Source organism: Strix aluco, chromosome 6, assembly GCF_031877795.1.
Source record: "Strix aluco isolate bStrAlu1 chromosome 6, bStrAlu1.hap1, whole genome shotgun sequence".
Lineage (NCBI taxonomy): Eukaryota > Metazoa > Chordata > Aves > Strigiformes > Strigidae > Strix > Strix aluco.
The window spans coordinates 10,928,868-10,944,490 of NC_133936.1; positions in this window are offsets into that span (position 1 = coordinate 10,928,868).

Genomic DNA, 15,623 nt, shown 5'->3' on the forward strand with positions numbered 1-15,623 from the left:
TTAAGATACAAAGTATCAGCACAAAATTGGGCATTTTGAACCACAGTGCTGCACCTTACATAGTTTATAATAATACAGTAATCCTGGGAGGTATTCAAATATTCTGCACTCCGTCTCAGTGCAGAACACTGTGGGGCTCCTGGTGACAAGTTGGCAGACACTGTCTCACCAGTGACTGGGAAGGGATGGAAGCTTGTGCCAGCTAAAGTTGGTTCCCAGAAATTCCTGCCACCCACCACTCACTGCCACTCCTCCCACTGTCCTGCTCCTCCATTGCATTGCAGCAAAGCCTCCACGGCACCAGCAAAGAAGTGGCCTTTTATCCTAATTCCTTGTGCTATCTCACTGTACCTCTCTGTGCATGGCTACAGTGCCCCTCGGGGAGAAGTTAGTGTGAAACCATTCCTTGCACACACTCCAGGTTTTCTTGCACATATGAAAAGTACTGCATTAAGCTGCTTAAGCAACACACCAGTCACGGTTTGCATCTCCAGACACGACTCTTCTCAAAAGCATATGACTGAAATGGTGTTTTATTGATTGCAGCTCTTTGATAGAAAAAGTCACAAATAAATTATGAATGTCAATAAATACAGTATGGGAATTGTGAATTATTAGGGACATCAGGTTTCCAGCAGATGTTTTTGTCCTGTAACAGAAGCTGATTTAACAAGTCTGCTTACAGCTGGCCTTGGAGCCCCACAGAGCTGAGTCAGCAAGCCGAGCTTTGTGGGGTGAATCTTCTCTTACCCTTCACCATCAGCCATACACGTAAGCTTTAATGATTTGAGAGAGAGACTGAATTCATGCTCAGCACCATAACAGAGAGCGTGTGGTGGTATTGTGCCAGAGATGCTGAGGAGAGTGGTTATGCTGGTAAATTTAAGATGCTAATTTCCTCCTTCTGGGGAAAGGTTCCATTTCTTTGTGAAAACAACCCGTGTGTTGAATATAGCTGGAGCTGCATTTGCAATAAGATGCCTGCCCTGCAGCTGTGAAACCTGCAGGTGCATAAATCTCTAGCATTTATGATAAAATCTGTGTCATGGATGTTTTCTTATCATAGCGGATCAGGACGAGGAGAAGGAGGAAAGGCTGAGGAAGGGCTGCTGACAGATTTGAGCTGCTTGGGAACACTGGCCACTATTTAAAGAAGGCATCTGAGTTCTGCTCTCCCTGGAGCTGGTAATAATTGTGCCTTTTGCTTCCATGGGAATAAGCGCAGGCCTTTGGCTGGCAAATGTTTGCATATAGCCCAAATCAAGTCATTAGTTGCCATGTGTCCAACCTGTATTTTAAGGCCCTCCAGCTGAAAAGTCCATTTGCATATTTATCCCAGCCAGGAACATGGTAATTAAGTCTGTGGCGTTGTACACAACCCCGAGGAAAGTCTGCAATTCAATAGTTCAGAAAGACTCCTGCTGATTTCAATGGGGTTTGGAGCAGTCACAAACTCGGAGGGTGTTTACTGGATCGCAGACAATCCCAGTATTTGCAAGAATGATTGAATTAACACTTCAAATTATCAACGCCTTTGTGATGTGAAAATACCAGCTCCACCTTTTAGAACAGATCAAAAGCATTACAAAAGGGATGAAGTTTGCTCTTTGATATGGTCTACTCCATATCGCTATACATCGTACAAGTACACCCCAGCACTCGTGCTTGTCTCAGCTCCCAGCAGTGCAGATCATCCCTGTCTGCAGAGGGGTGGGAGAGCAATGAGTTGGGCTTGGACCTGAATAATGTACAATGCTGTCATCACAGCAGGTAGGGGAAAAATGATTATGCTGGAGTTAAAAACAAAGGCTTTTGGTTGCCATTAAAAGACGATCTTGTTAAAAACAAACAGCTATAGCGGCAGGATACTTGAAAGATAGATAAGTCTTCCACACGGGGGAAAAATGTCTATGATAGGAAAAAGACATTTAGCAGAGGTGAAAATCCTTAACTATGTTTTATGGAGATAGGCCAAAACCAGTTCCTGCATCTGGAGTTTCACTTTGCTAAAAGAGATATAACAATCCTTTGTGTAATTCAGAAAAAAACAGTATGAGCTGAAATTTTAACTGCACCAAAGACTGCAGTTAGGATTTCTTTTTTCAGAGGTCTGAATCTCATTTATTTATTTATTTATTTTTATTTATGTTTGTATTTTCAGGTACAAATACTTATCTGCTATAAATCTCTGGTCTTTTTTATTTCAGTGGAGGTGCACGTTGTCCAAGGCTGTCCACTGCCACAGCATACTTGTGAAACACCAATCCTTCAGCAGCAGCCTAATGCACCTTCAGCTTCTCTTGTCTGCTTTAACCCCTCCATTATCTATGCAGCTGATAATTGTTTTATTTACATAAAACTGTGGCAAAATGAAGAAATATTGACAAATATGATAGCTGTCTTAAAAGTAAATTGAAAAGATCAAACCTTTAGAAATGTGATTGTACCTTCAGCCAAGGTTTAAATGGTTCTACCTTCAGACAAGGTTTGTGCACAGCCATGCCTACACCTTCACCCAAGTCCTCTCACTTGCTGGCCCTCAGATCGCCTTCACCAGATTGAGTAAGCTGTGCAGAGGAGAGGTTTCATGGCATATTGCACATTGCTGAATGAAAAGGGGAGGAAAAAAGAGACCTTGCAGAAAGAGAAGAAAGACTGACCTAGAGGCAGCTAAGGACGCCTGGAAGAGACAAAGACGTTGGGCCTGATTCAAAGCCCATTGAAGTCAATGGAAACATTTCAATGGGCCTTGGATCAGACCTGTGCAGTGAAATGAAATGGAGGAATAATGAACGGTTTTGGAGACAAACAGATTGGGAAGTGGTGGAGGTAGATGGCATGGCTGTATACAAAAAAGTGGTCTGTCAGGAAGAAGAGGGCCTGGGCAGTTGAAAACTCAGATAGGGGTTGGCAGCTAGCAGCACTGGAGCTTGGCAAATGACCTGAAAATATTGAGAGAGAGATTTGTTTGGTTGGTTTTTGTAGCGTGCAGTAGCAAACAAGGCCCAGAACTGCAAAAGAGAAAGGAGCAGCTGGCTGGCTGACTAGAAATCAGAGCTGATTCCAGCCAAGGGGACCCATCCCAGGGGTTCCCTTCTCCCTGTCCACTTCTTGATGGTTTTAGCTGGGAGTTCATGTTTGGCCTCTGAAAACTTTTCCTAAAAATAATACATTCTATGCAGGTTCTCAGTAGCAAACTGTGAATGTGACCTAATAAACTAACTGCTCAGCAAAACATCTAGGGCATTTTCTTTTGCAAAAAATAAAATTATGCAATGATTTGCCATGTAACTGTTAAATCCAGATTGAATTCCAGAGCTAAACCAAATCAGCCTCAGATCCTGCTTCCTCATCCCGGTAGAAAATCCTTTGCCTAAGGTTTCTGGGAAATGGGAACATATAGAAAAAAACCCACAACAAACAGAAGTATGAATTTAATTACCAATACTATCCTCCAACCTCAAAGGGGAATGAGAAAGATAATTGCTTAGGGTCTCTGGGTAGAATCCTGTCCCCATGGCCAAGACAACAACCAGTCTAGCCAGCATCTCAATGACAGGAGAGCAATGTGCAGCGTGTTTTCTAGTGTCAGTGATTCTGCGTAGAGTCATAACAGGTAAGTGAAATGGTAATTAAAAATGGAAGTGCTGGCCGGAGGTGAGAACAGGTGGCATGGCGGGGGCGGGGGGGGGGGGGGGGGGAACCTGCATTTTGTTGGGTATAAAATGGCAAGATAAAAAATATACAGCAGCAATAAAAGCAACGTCCTCATGGGGAATTTTTGCAGAAACCTCCAGATAGAGAAATAAGAATTTGAAAGGGAAAGGTGGAAGGTTTTTTTCCCCAAGCTGCATAAAAAAGCCCGGACAATCAAGGAAATGCAAACAGGTTGTTACGATAAAGCAAAACGTCCCATGGGGAAACAGATTTGAAGTGGCAAATGTGCTTGCAAGGGATAAGTGTGAGCTTTTGAGAAGGAACCGCCGCAACAAAGAGCGGAGGGTATGGTGCTTTCTGATAGAGGAGGGCTGCCGGGGATTCCCGGTGCCAGGAGCTCATGTGCACTGCTGCTGCCGACGGCCGTGCTGGAATGATACTGAGCTGCTGTCAGTGACAGCTGTGGGGGTATCCCACTTGCTGTCAGTGCGATGTGTTGTTAAGCTCAGGGACGTGAGAGGGGAGAAAAAATCTTGCTCTGACTCATGGACCTCTCCAACGGCAGAGGTTAGAGGATGCGTCTCAGAAGCTGAGGGGAAACAGGCTTGAGGGTGACCTTACCTGCAAACGCAAAAATAATTTGGAGAGAAAAATCTTTTAGACAGAGCAGACCCTCTTTGGTCCTGTGCTTGTTTGGTTTTGGTAAATGGGCATGCAGCACCTCTGAAACATTTCATCGGTGTTACAGGAAGCATCTTAACTTATTTAGAAAGCAGAGAGACTTGAAGTGCTAATACATCAGATTATATTTCTTTTTGACTGGGGGAGAAAAGACTCCCTTCTCCTGAGGTTACAATTCCTTGCTGCCATCCTGCAAGCAATCTTTCCTTCATGCAAATAAAACGACACAGAGATGTACCTAAGGACTCTGCTTCTGAGTGCTTTAAGCTATTCCGCCTTTCTTAGATGTGTTTGCTTTGGAGTTTTGGTCTGATTTCCTAATAAATTTTGAATTTATTGTCATATTTCATTCAGATAAAATTACCAAAGTCTACTGAATGTTTCTCTGCTCCATAGAAGTCTTCTAGCAGGAGAACAGTATTTCGTCATGAGATGATAGCTCAGATCTTTTGAACCTGTTCACTAATTATTTCTGTAACAGTTTACAGATTAACATTCCTGTGTTTGCTTATTGCTGCTAAAATACTCTGCAAATCAAGGATTATAAGGTGCATTTTATAGACACATAAACTGAAAATAGACTATTTCAGTATAATTCTATTAAAAATGCAAGCAATCAAAAGGCAGAAATCTGTAGGAATCATTCCTCTCACAAATCCTTTTCAGACTGGTTTTAAACTGTAAGACACCATGGGAGAAAAATGTCTCCCTGTATGTTTGCAAAATACCTAATTCAGTGCAAACTGTATTTTGACAGAAGTCTTTGATCTCTATCAGAGTGCAAATGACTAAAAATTAAACATGAGGAAGAGCATAGGGGAAAGGTATTCAGCACAAGCTAGACAAGGGGGTTCTTTTTCTTCTTCATTTGAAATGTCATTTTAAATTCTCCCTTGTAGACTGATATTAGGAGACACCATGTTGGTCCCAATCCTGCTTTGTCCCCCTCCTTCTCTGTCACCTGCAAGAGAAGATAGGCAGTCGAAATTACATTAAAGGATGTCAAGTGGGGCTAAATCCTCTGACCCGGCATCCACCCAGCCATGGACGACAGCGATGGTGGTCATCTGGTGGGGCTGTGCTTGACCCCACTGCCCTTGCATTGAAGGCAGGAACCAGTGTCCATGGAGGGCTCCAGCAATCATGAATGTATAAATAAAGGAGATTACAGAAATTACAGGGAAAAGTAAGAAAGGACCTTTGATATCTAGGAAATAAATTGGGTTTAATTCACAACAGATTTAACACTTGGTGGCCGTAAACTGTCCTTTGCTATAGCTACTCAACTGTCTTAGCTTATCATGTGTAAATCCCCCTTTTGATAGTGAGCTAATGAAAATACTGGTTGAATGTTTTAAGAGCCCATTCCTTCCTGCTCATGAGAAGGCTCTGATGAGAATAAAAACAGTGTTATATAGGTGAAGGGTGGCAGGTGAATGCTTTATACCCTGACAACGCCAGGCTCTACCCCAGATTTCAAAAGTGCAGTAATGCCCTAATGTCCTGATTTGCATTTAAATCTTTCAGACATTTGTATGTATTCTCAACTTGGAACAGTGCATGATTCAAGCTTAGCCCGTTTGTGTGTTTTGGCAGACTTGTAGTGTTAAACAGTCATTTTAAACAGTTCAATTAACACTTTTTTTCTGTTCTAAGAAATGTGAACAAATGAGCAGTCCCATGAAGAACAGAAGTCCATGTTTATGCTGAGAGCTCTCAGCTTCTAAACCTGCTCTATGGTCTCATAAAAATGTCACCATTTAAGACATACAAATTTAGTGAAATTCACATATTTAATATTAAGCACACACTTAATTTCTTTACTGGATATAGCGTCTCACCTCCTTGCCAGCTGGAGGTCTTGGAGATTATGCTTTTTGGCTCCTCCGTGTGCAAGGCCATGTAGGGACAGCAGAAAATCAGCACGGTCCCATTAGCATAGGCTGCGTACCCTTGCAGCAGAGCAAGACACACTGGCTTGGCAGAGTGCTGCACGAATGCGTAGCAGCTAACCCAGCATATCAGCTTGCTTTGGATATCTCTGAATGTCCATGCATGGGGGCGTGGAGACAGCCCCTTAGCTTTGCCATCCTTCGATGACAAAGTACTGGTCACAATATTTTTGAAAACCCTGTAGAAAATTAAAATATCATTTAAAAAGACATACAACAATAGCTTGTTGGGGTACTATCTATCTCTTCATTATTATAGGTCTATCTTTATACATTCAGCACTTTCAGTGTTTTTATTTCTAATGGAATATAAATAAAAATAATAGTTTTTAGGTGTTAAATGCTGTTATTAGTCCCTGGCTCACAAGGAGAGATTTGCAGGAGGATTTGTTCAGTTCTTCAAATTACTGCAACATTTCATATTGCACAGCAGATTTGAACTAAATCGAAGTAACGGGGGCTAATGGGAGAATTCAGACCTCTTGGTCTCGGTAGAAAATAGCCGTAGCAAGGGGCTGGTTTGTGCCCTACATTCTGGTGCTACTGTTCTCAACTATGCTGCAATGGTTAAACTTTCTGGTGCATGAGAGTGCAGGTAACCGCGCACAAAGCACAGGGTGTAAAGAGAACTCTCTTGCTGATAGCCATCTGGAGATCACAGACTTCAGCTCACTCTGACTTATTTTTAGGCACCAAGCTTCATAGTCTTTAAGGGCAAAGAGAGGGGAGTAAAAATAGGCCAATTAGTATAATTTCTAAAAAAAATTCCTTAAAGATCTTGAGCAATTGCAAAGGTGACTTTAAAATTTAAGAGGAATGAAAAACAAATGGGCTTGGTAGGAAATTTGGGGCCTCTAAGAAGATCGCTTAGCCAATAAATTGCCTTTTTTATTTGAGTATCTTTGAAGTAGCCTCCCTGGAGGGACTATCTTAAAGCTAGCTTTAGTTAGTAGCATTGGGTTGTTAATGGCTTCCGAATGTACCTTCCCTATTTTCTAATCTTACCGTAGCCTCTTACTTTCCCTGCTTGTTTTGTTATATTTTAACTCTGTGTTTGAAGAGCAAACTTAAAACTGTGAAAAGTTTTTTTGTGTAATCACAAGGTGATATGTGACATTATTTCAGACTTGCCATGGTCTGTTCCCAGTTTGTCACACAGACTCACATTAGTTCATCTGCAGCATTGTGAATTTTAGGAAAAGATTTCAGTCCTGCTTGGAAATCTATGTGTCATCAACTCGTTGGACATCTGGTTTCAATTTACAATGTATCTGCCTGGGGGTACGTATCACCCCCAGAGTGAATAATAATAATAATAATGTTAATAATAATAACAATATCTATAATATAGTAATAATAGATGTAAATGAAGTACATGTTCTTGAGTTTCCAATGCGGGAGAAAACAAATTAGAAAATGAATTGCCTGGAGGTTTACATTTACATTGCACGGATGGTTTACATTTTAAGCAACATGAAAACAGACTGCCTTCAAGGAAGACCATTAATATTTTGGGAAGATTTATTTAAACCGAAGATTTGGGGAAATGTTAAAACCAGATGAACTCTATACACAATAAAGTGCTAGATCAAGTAATTTGGTTCAGCACCAACTAATCATATGAGTAAAATTTATATTTAAAATCAGGGATGGGTAAATGTCTACAATCCAATGGGGAAGCAAGATGTCTTCTGAAACTGAGTGCATATATTTACTAACTAAGGTTAAAAGAAGATGACTGGGTGGAATTGCATGTTTGGGGGAATTTTTAGTCTGGTATTCCCACTTGAGTCTGTTCTGTAGAAAGCAAAATCTTTCATGGAAAAATGCCAATTTGAATAAAGCTTTTACTGGGAAGTGGGAGAGAGAAATTAGTGAAGACACCAATTATCATTAACTCGGTCACATTTTATACTAATGAATCCTTACTTTTATTCCAAAAAAGAGAAGCAGGGACAGCTCTACTACAGCCTCCATGAGAGTCTGTTGACTGCAGCTTTCACCCAGCTGTCAGAAATGCAGGTTCAAGCTGCTCCTCCAAAGCAGACACAATTGCAACTTGAACCTCTGGGTCTCATCTCCTGGGCCCTGACTACATGGCTGTTAAATATTCAGGCATGTGTTTTCCTTCCTCTTGTTTTTCACAGAGAATTTGAAGAGGTCTCAAGGTCCCCTTCATGCAGACCATGACGTAGAAACCACACAGGTAAAATTCCCAATTCACAGCAAGACAGAGAGCAGCAGCAGAAACTGCAATAGCAGCTCTTCTGTCACTGCAGGTTGTTGGGAGTCACTGGAGGATGGACAACACAAAGGCTGGTAAAGAACAAATGCCTTTGGGTGTCCTGACTTAGTGTCATTGATCATTGCCTTAGAAGATGGTCAGGAGAAATAACAACTGGGTGGCATGAGATGCTGCTTCTCAGAAAAACTCTGTTGTGGGACACAAGTTGGTTCATGAAATGAGACTGTAAGTCACACTGTGGTCATAATATAAATAAGCATGACTTTGTTTTTATGCAGTTTATACCTAGATGTACAAGGTATACCTACATATGTAAAAGGAAAGAAAACAAAATTTAAATGTTTCTTTCCATAGGAATATACTAAAGGGAAAATTTAGGAAATTAAATCAACTCAGAATATGTTTAAAGAAATTCTGACAGAACCATGGATAGTGTTCACATTTCACTGCCAAGTAAAATTACAGAGCAGGAAAGCTACCAGAGAAGCAGCAGTCAAAAACGAAGTTTCAAAAATCTATTCAAGTTAAAGAAAATATAATTTGAAAATTAAAGTTATCCCAAGTGAGGCCAAGAAGAAAAAGATTCTGGAAGGTGGGAATATATGGTGCCATCTCTGCAAACTGCAAGAAAATCAGAAAAACAAGTAACCGGATCCTGAAATAAATTATTTGAGTGCTTCAGAATAGAAGATCACTTTCAAAAGTGAAAATATGAATAAATACAGAAGAGGCATGAAAACCAGAGTAGCATTTAAGGTCATTTTCCATCAGACTGAAAGTTTAATATCTGCATTGCCATGTTCCTGTACAGGTCAGGAAGTTTAGACATCATCAGAGACAAAACACTTGAAAAGAGAGTACATGAACAACAATACAAATAGGAAATGTCCTTGATTCAGTCAAATATTTAGTTGGCTTTGGGGAAATTAAGATCAAATATTAATTCTCCAAGAAACTACGCAAGTATCTTCTGGAAATGAAACAAGAAGCAGATGTGCTCTAAGTCAATGTAGTACTTTGCCAGATAGCTAGTTATAATGGTTAGTTTAAACATACAAAAAAAGCTACTAAGATAATGTTGAACATCCTGAACTAGTTTAACCTCAAGAAAAGCATATGAGGAAATACATGCAAATAAGTGTGGTTTAATCCCCCTATGAGATTATAGAGGTATCACTTGTAAAAATTAATTGCTTTACTGTACTCTAGGTAAGGTTTTTGCAAAGACTTAAATACGAGGAGATGCAGGAAGACAGGTGGATCTCTTTTATATAGACTTTAAAGAGATTCTTGACAAAGTTCATCACAAAACCCAATTAAAGACACCTATTTATCTGGATTACAGTTTTGTGCATAACTGGGAACTGTGGAGGAGACAGGACCATGGAGGAGGTTTAAAGGTCCCAGTCTCACTATGACATGGTTCGGGAATGGAACCACAGTTGTGGAGAAGAGCTGAAGTTATTCATGTAATGAAAACTGAAATTGGGCAGCCAGAGCCAGCCCTGACAGGGAGGTGTATGAGTGCCTCTGAGTAGATCTCACAAAATGAGGAAATCGTACAGTGTTGTATAACATGAAATTTAGAAATTCATTTACTCTAGATGGTACTAATTAAAATATGTATCCACTCTTCTGGAATCTGAATTTCTTGTGAATTTCTTAGTGAAATGATTTAGGCATCACTGTGGACAGCTCAGTAAAGACATCTGCTCGATTTCAGTATGTAGCAGCAGTCAAAATTGTAAATTAGATGTTAGGCTGCATTAAGAAATGAATGGTTATAATACAGAAAATATGGTACCATTTATAAATCTGTGAAACAGACCTGGAGACTGAGAGCTTTCGGTTTGTTCTCTTGATCTCGAAGAAAGAAAAAGAAAGAAAGGAAAAACAGAAGTCTCAGGTGGCAACAAGGGATCATAAGAGTTACAATGAGGAAATATTTAAAATAGGAGTTCTTGGAAAAGAGGCTTTAATTTATAAAGAGGAAAAACAAGCATGCAGGTAAAGGCAGAAACATACACCGTAATGGAAGCTCAAATAAAAAGCAGATATTTTCATATCACTGATTTCTACAGAGGCATTTCTATGGTATTTGAAAACCAGACATTTCTAGTTAACAAATGCAAGCTTTAATAATTCTACTTTATATTAGAGATTGCCTAGACCTGCTAACATGAGGTCTGGTATTTCAAATGGTTTTGGTCATTCAGTGTTTGTAACGGGAGGTAATGTTTCAGGAAAACTTCGATTCGCCTCACTTTTAACACTTTTCACGTTTCTAGGGACATTCGCGAAAGGCTGATTTGTATAAGTTCAAAAACTCTCTTTAATTAAAAAGCCATCTTTGTGAATGCAAATGAATACATCAAAAACTCTCAGAAGTCCACACAACTAATAATTAATCTAGATTTCAAGGACTCTCTAACACTATTACATCATGAATACCTCCCTCATTCAGGAATGGGCATCCTTCTAGCAATTAAAAGAAAAATTTAGAAGATAATTAGACACAATTCTCATCACAATATTTTACACAGGTATATGATTTTGAAATTAGGTCAAGGGAGGGAGGGAAAATGGTGATTCATTACAGAGGCTCGAAGAAGCAGAATTACCTCATCATAACTTCCAAGTAATCTGTTTTTCTAAGTTGTCATTGTAATGAACCACCATCGTTAATAAATAAGAAAGTCAGGGAACACCTTACAGTGTATGGATAAACTGAATTCAGTCTGATATCTGTCTTTATCAAAAAGCTGCCAATAAAATTGCTGAAAAGTTCATACATTACAAAATATGCAGACTATACATTACTTATATATGGATGGGCCATACAGAAAAAAAAATTATTGCTCCTTAAGTGTCTCATTTGCACAACAGTATTTACAGAATAAACCTTGGATACCAAAGCAATTATGCCAAAATATATCAAAGTCCTTACACTCCCTGAAATAATAGGGGAAGGGATAGATGTAATTTATTTTAATGGACCAGCACAGGTAATAAAGAATTGCTTAATGTCATTCTTCACAGATTTAGATCTTTATGATAAGATTTTTATGAAATGGAATATATAACCCAAATAAAGTGAAACCAGATTTAATGAAATTGCCTGTCAATAGCACTTTCACAATTTTGGGTTTTTTCCTTCAGTCTGCGTTTATCTGTTCCTAAAAACACTTGCTGAAGTTCATGCAGCCTTATAGTGATAGTAATAATAGCTACTGCAGCTGGATCATTCTCTGACTGATCAAAAGTTATTTTCTATAACTGACAGTATGGTCTGGTGGAAGATAATATCCAACAGCCCAGGCAAATCTCAGGAGTACTGATATCACAATTCTGCTACTGATTTTGTTACTGATTTGCTGTTGGACCTTAGGTGAGGCATGTGAGCTAGTATTAAATAGATGTAAGTAGTACCAAGAACACAGAGTTTCTCACAGCTTTAATTAATATCTATGAAGACCTTGAAAAAATACCCTGATGAAGCCTGCTAGGCTTTCTAGAAGTCTAAAATATTATTGATTAGATAGTCTGAAATTTTGACAATATCCAAGCAAAGGTGAATACGCATAGATAACATATGTTATCTATGGGATATTTGGGGTATGTCATCATCAGAAAGAGCATTTAACTTTTAATATTCAGAATTTTTAAATAAAATGTTTCTAAGATAAGTATTTTTTTGAGTACACAATACACATTATATTGTGTGTATAAACATATATTTACCACATTCCGCCATTTTATCTATGAACATAACATCAAAATTTGGAGAAAAAAAATTCATTTCCTGTTCTGAAGGAACAGTTTTAAAACTCCTTTCTATATTCCACTTCATGGTCATCCTGCTGAGCATTTAAGAGATTTCAGCAGTAACTTGATAAGGTACTTTTTGTATGAGCAGCTCAAAGATCAGTAGGGCAACCTAGCATGTGACAAGATGAACATTAAATCTGTTAGTGCCGAGTGTCTCATTTCCTAGGGCTGAAAGCAAAACTGTTTCTGATACTTTACTGAAAAATCTTTTAAAATCTCTGTTGTTATCTTGTCTAGATTGCAGTGAGGTCAATGGAAGGATTCCCAAGTGATTTACCAAGGTTGACTCTGGTAGCGAGAAGCTAAAACCTCCAAAACCACGAGGAGACCCAAAGAATCATTCTCCCTGACTTCAACTGTCAGAGCTGCATTTGCTGGCAAGCAGTTTCATTTATCAGTCTGGAATTTTACTACAAGCTCCAGGCACATATGTGAGTTGGTTTTAAGAAGCCAAAAACATTACTGCAGCGTCAAGGGTTTCTGAAGAAATGTGGTCAAACCACACTGACACTAATAACCAACAAATTTCAGTGCAGCCTGGGTCCTCATTCAACAGCCTCTATCTCTATCCATGCTCCCGGGGGCACCACCATTCCTGTGCCCTGCACCAGACCGAAGGCTGTGTGTGCAGCCATGCAGGGTATGTGAGGTCCTTGCAAGGGTTTGTGTTGGAGTAGTTACCATGTGCAGAAGATCACACTGTCACATCTGCCACCAGGTCTCCCTAAGCCAGCTAAAGGGATACCAGAGGGATTCCTGCCCCCTGAGCAGATTACCTTGAGTGCACAGACTCTGATGATGGCAATATCTCCTTGATTCTCTTCTGTCTCAAACCACACCCTCCACAGCGTTCCGAGGGAGCATCCTTGTAGAGCACACTTCACCTTCTGTATTTCCAAATACTTGGCAATTATGGCTAATTAACCTTCTCAAACACTTTATAAGCAAAATAAGTCATTTCTTTCTATTAAGAACTAGTGCTATTCCCAAAAAAAAAAGTTTGCAGAGTTGGAATTCTAGTAGTATTTTCCCTACTTCTTATCCTTCTGCCCTTCATCTCTGTTTCCTCTGATGTGCCCTCTAACAGCTCCCTATCAAGTCAGAGACAAAAAGCTCAACCAACCTCTGTTCCTGAGCTTCTGCTCCTAACAGGGCAGCACACGTAGGCAAGCCACCTTACAGATGTGCAAAGATGAAGCTAGATGGACCAAACATACATGATTTCTGACGGGTGCTTATTTTGCCTACTTTTGTTTTAGAAATTCTCTATTGAAGACTGTGAATGTTGAGAAGAACTTTAGAGAAAGCACTGGGTATCACATGGGGCAGGTTGGTGAAACCTCTTGCTCAGGACCCAGCAGGCATCCAAGCTGTTAGGCTGTATGAGCAAAGAGATTGAAAAAATTCAAGTAAATTTCTGGGAGTAATAATTGTCCTATACTTAAAACAGTTAATATAAGTAGCAGCAAAGCTCCTTTATGGAACCAAACAGCTGAAACAACAGCAATCTCCATCCCAAACACAGTCACATTTTACGACCTGAAGGAAAGGCAAGCACTGGAGGGGATTTCACTGACATTGTTCACGAGCACTTTTGTGTCTGTATGAGATGAAGGAAATACCAGAGCAGCTGGAGAAGAGGAAACCAGCAGACTCAGAAGCATGTTAGTGTCCAGAGAACAAGCCAACAGAGTGTTTAGGACCAGCACTGGCTGAATGAGGTGATGAAGAAGTTGTTGTTGGCTAGACAAAATGTTATTGAAGCCCAAGGTGTAACAGCTGTCCTTCATTTCACATAGCCATAAAGAAGTAGTTACAGTCACTTATGAAACTATAGCAGTCTCCAAATCAAAACCAAGAAACATGTCATCACCCAAAAAGCAAAAGCAAGTGCCTGGCCATTCAGGAATGTGAATTGTGTAGATACAAAGGTTTGGTAGGGTGAGGAGAGGGAAGGAGACATACAGAGACAGAGCAGAAGTCAAGCACAAAGTCCAGAAAGAGGGATCAAGGTTATTTGCCAGAGTTCAAGGCATAGGCTAAGAAACTATCTCATACTGTTTGATTTCTTTGTGTACAGGAAAATTAGACTTTATCAGCCTTCAAAAGTATGCAAATTTGTATGGAAGATGCTCCCAGTGCATTCAGTTTTTCTTCTCTCTGGAAAAATCTAATTGTTTTAGCCAGTTGCATGAATCCAAAGGAGGAACCGTGTGCATTATTCAGAGAAAGCTGACTGTGTGCTCATCTTTTCTCTTGCTCTTGATCCTAATAAGGCACCACTCTATGACACTGAACACAGAGAATGGAGAAATAGAAATAGGCATGATATCCCACTCTAGGATATTATAGAAGAACTGCAGAGACCCACAGTAAACTTAGACACCCACAAAGAGTTATTTCACATCTTCAAAGTCTTCCCTCTACTTGAGAAACACAAACCTGAGGAATTTGTAGAAAGATTCCAGTGAAGTCAGTTGTTCATTAACAGCAGGAAGCAGCATGCTCCAAAAGAAAACAAAACAAGTCCATATTTAGGCCCTCCCCAAGTGATTATCTTCCTTCAGGTACAGAGACATAGGAAAAACCTGTAGAAGACATTGCAGGAATGAAAATCTCAGTTCCCTGTTGCTCCTATGTGCTCCACTTCAGCATCTCAACCAGAGGCATAAAAGACTTCATGATCAAAAACTTTAGGTATCTTCACTTATTTTCTCCTAGGAGTCTGAGTAAGTTTGCTGGGAAACTTCGAACGGAGTTCTGTGGGATTTGGATCAGGCACTCACAGAAAGGGCTGAGGAAAGGATCTTGGCGGTTTCAGTGTATAAGCACTAGGATGGTAGTCAGAACAGCCAGGAAATGAAATGGGGTAATGATGCACCTAATAACTTACTGAAAATTCTGAAATAGGGAATAGAGCCAAAATCTCAGTAGAGATGTGAGTCTTTATTTCAAAACAGAGCAAGAAGCCTCTTGGCAAACTTCCCAAATGCAAGGTGTGCAGCTGAAAGCATTATTTCCAAACAATTCCATTCCAGAAGTACAGATTGAATGGAGATTATCACAGCTACCCCCAGGGCATGACTAACCAGGACTGGTGAGGTAGATCAAGCTGGTGAATTGCTCTGAAGACTGACATTTCAATAGCATATTGTGTGATAAGGGCCAGATCCGCAGCTGGTGTTGGCAAGGACAGCTGCAGGGACATCAATCGAGTTGTATCATTTTATATCAGGGAGAATCTGGCCCGTTGTATGCAT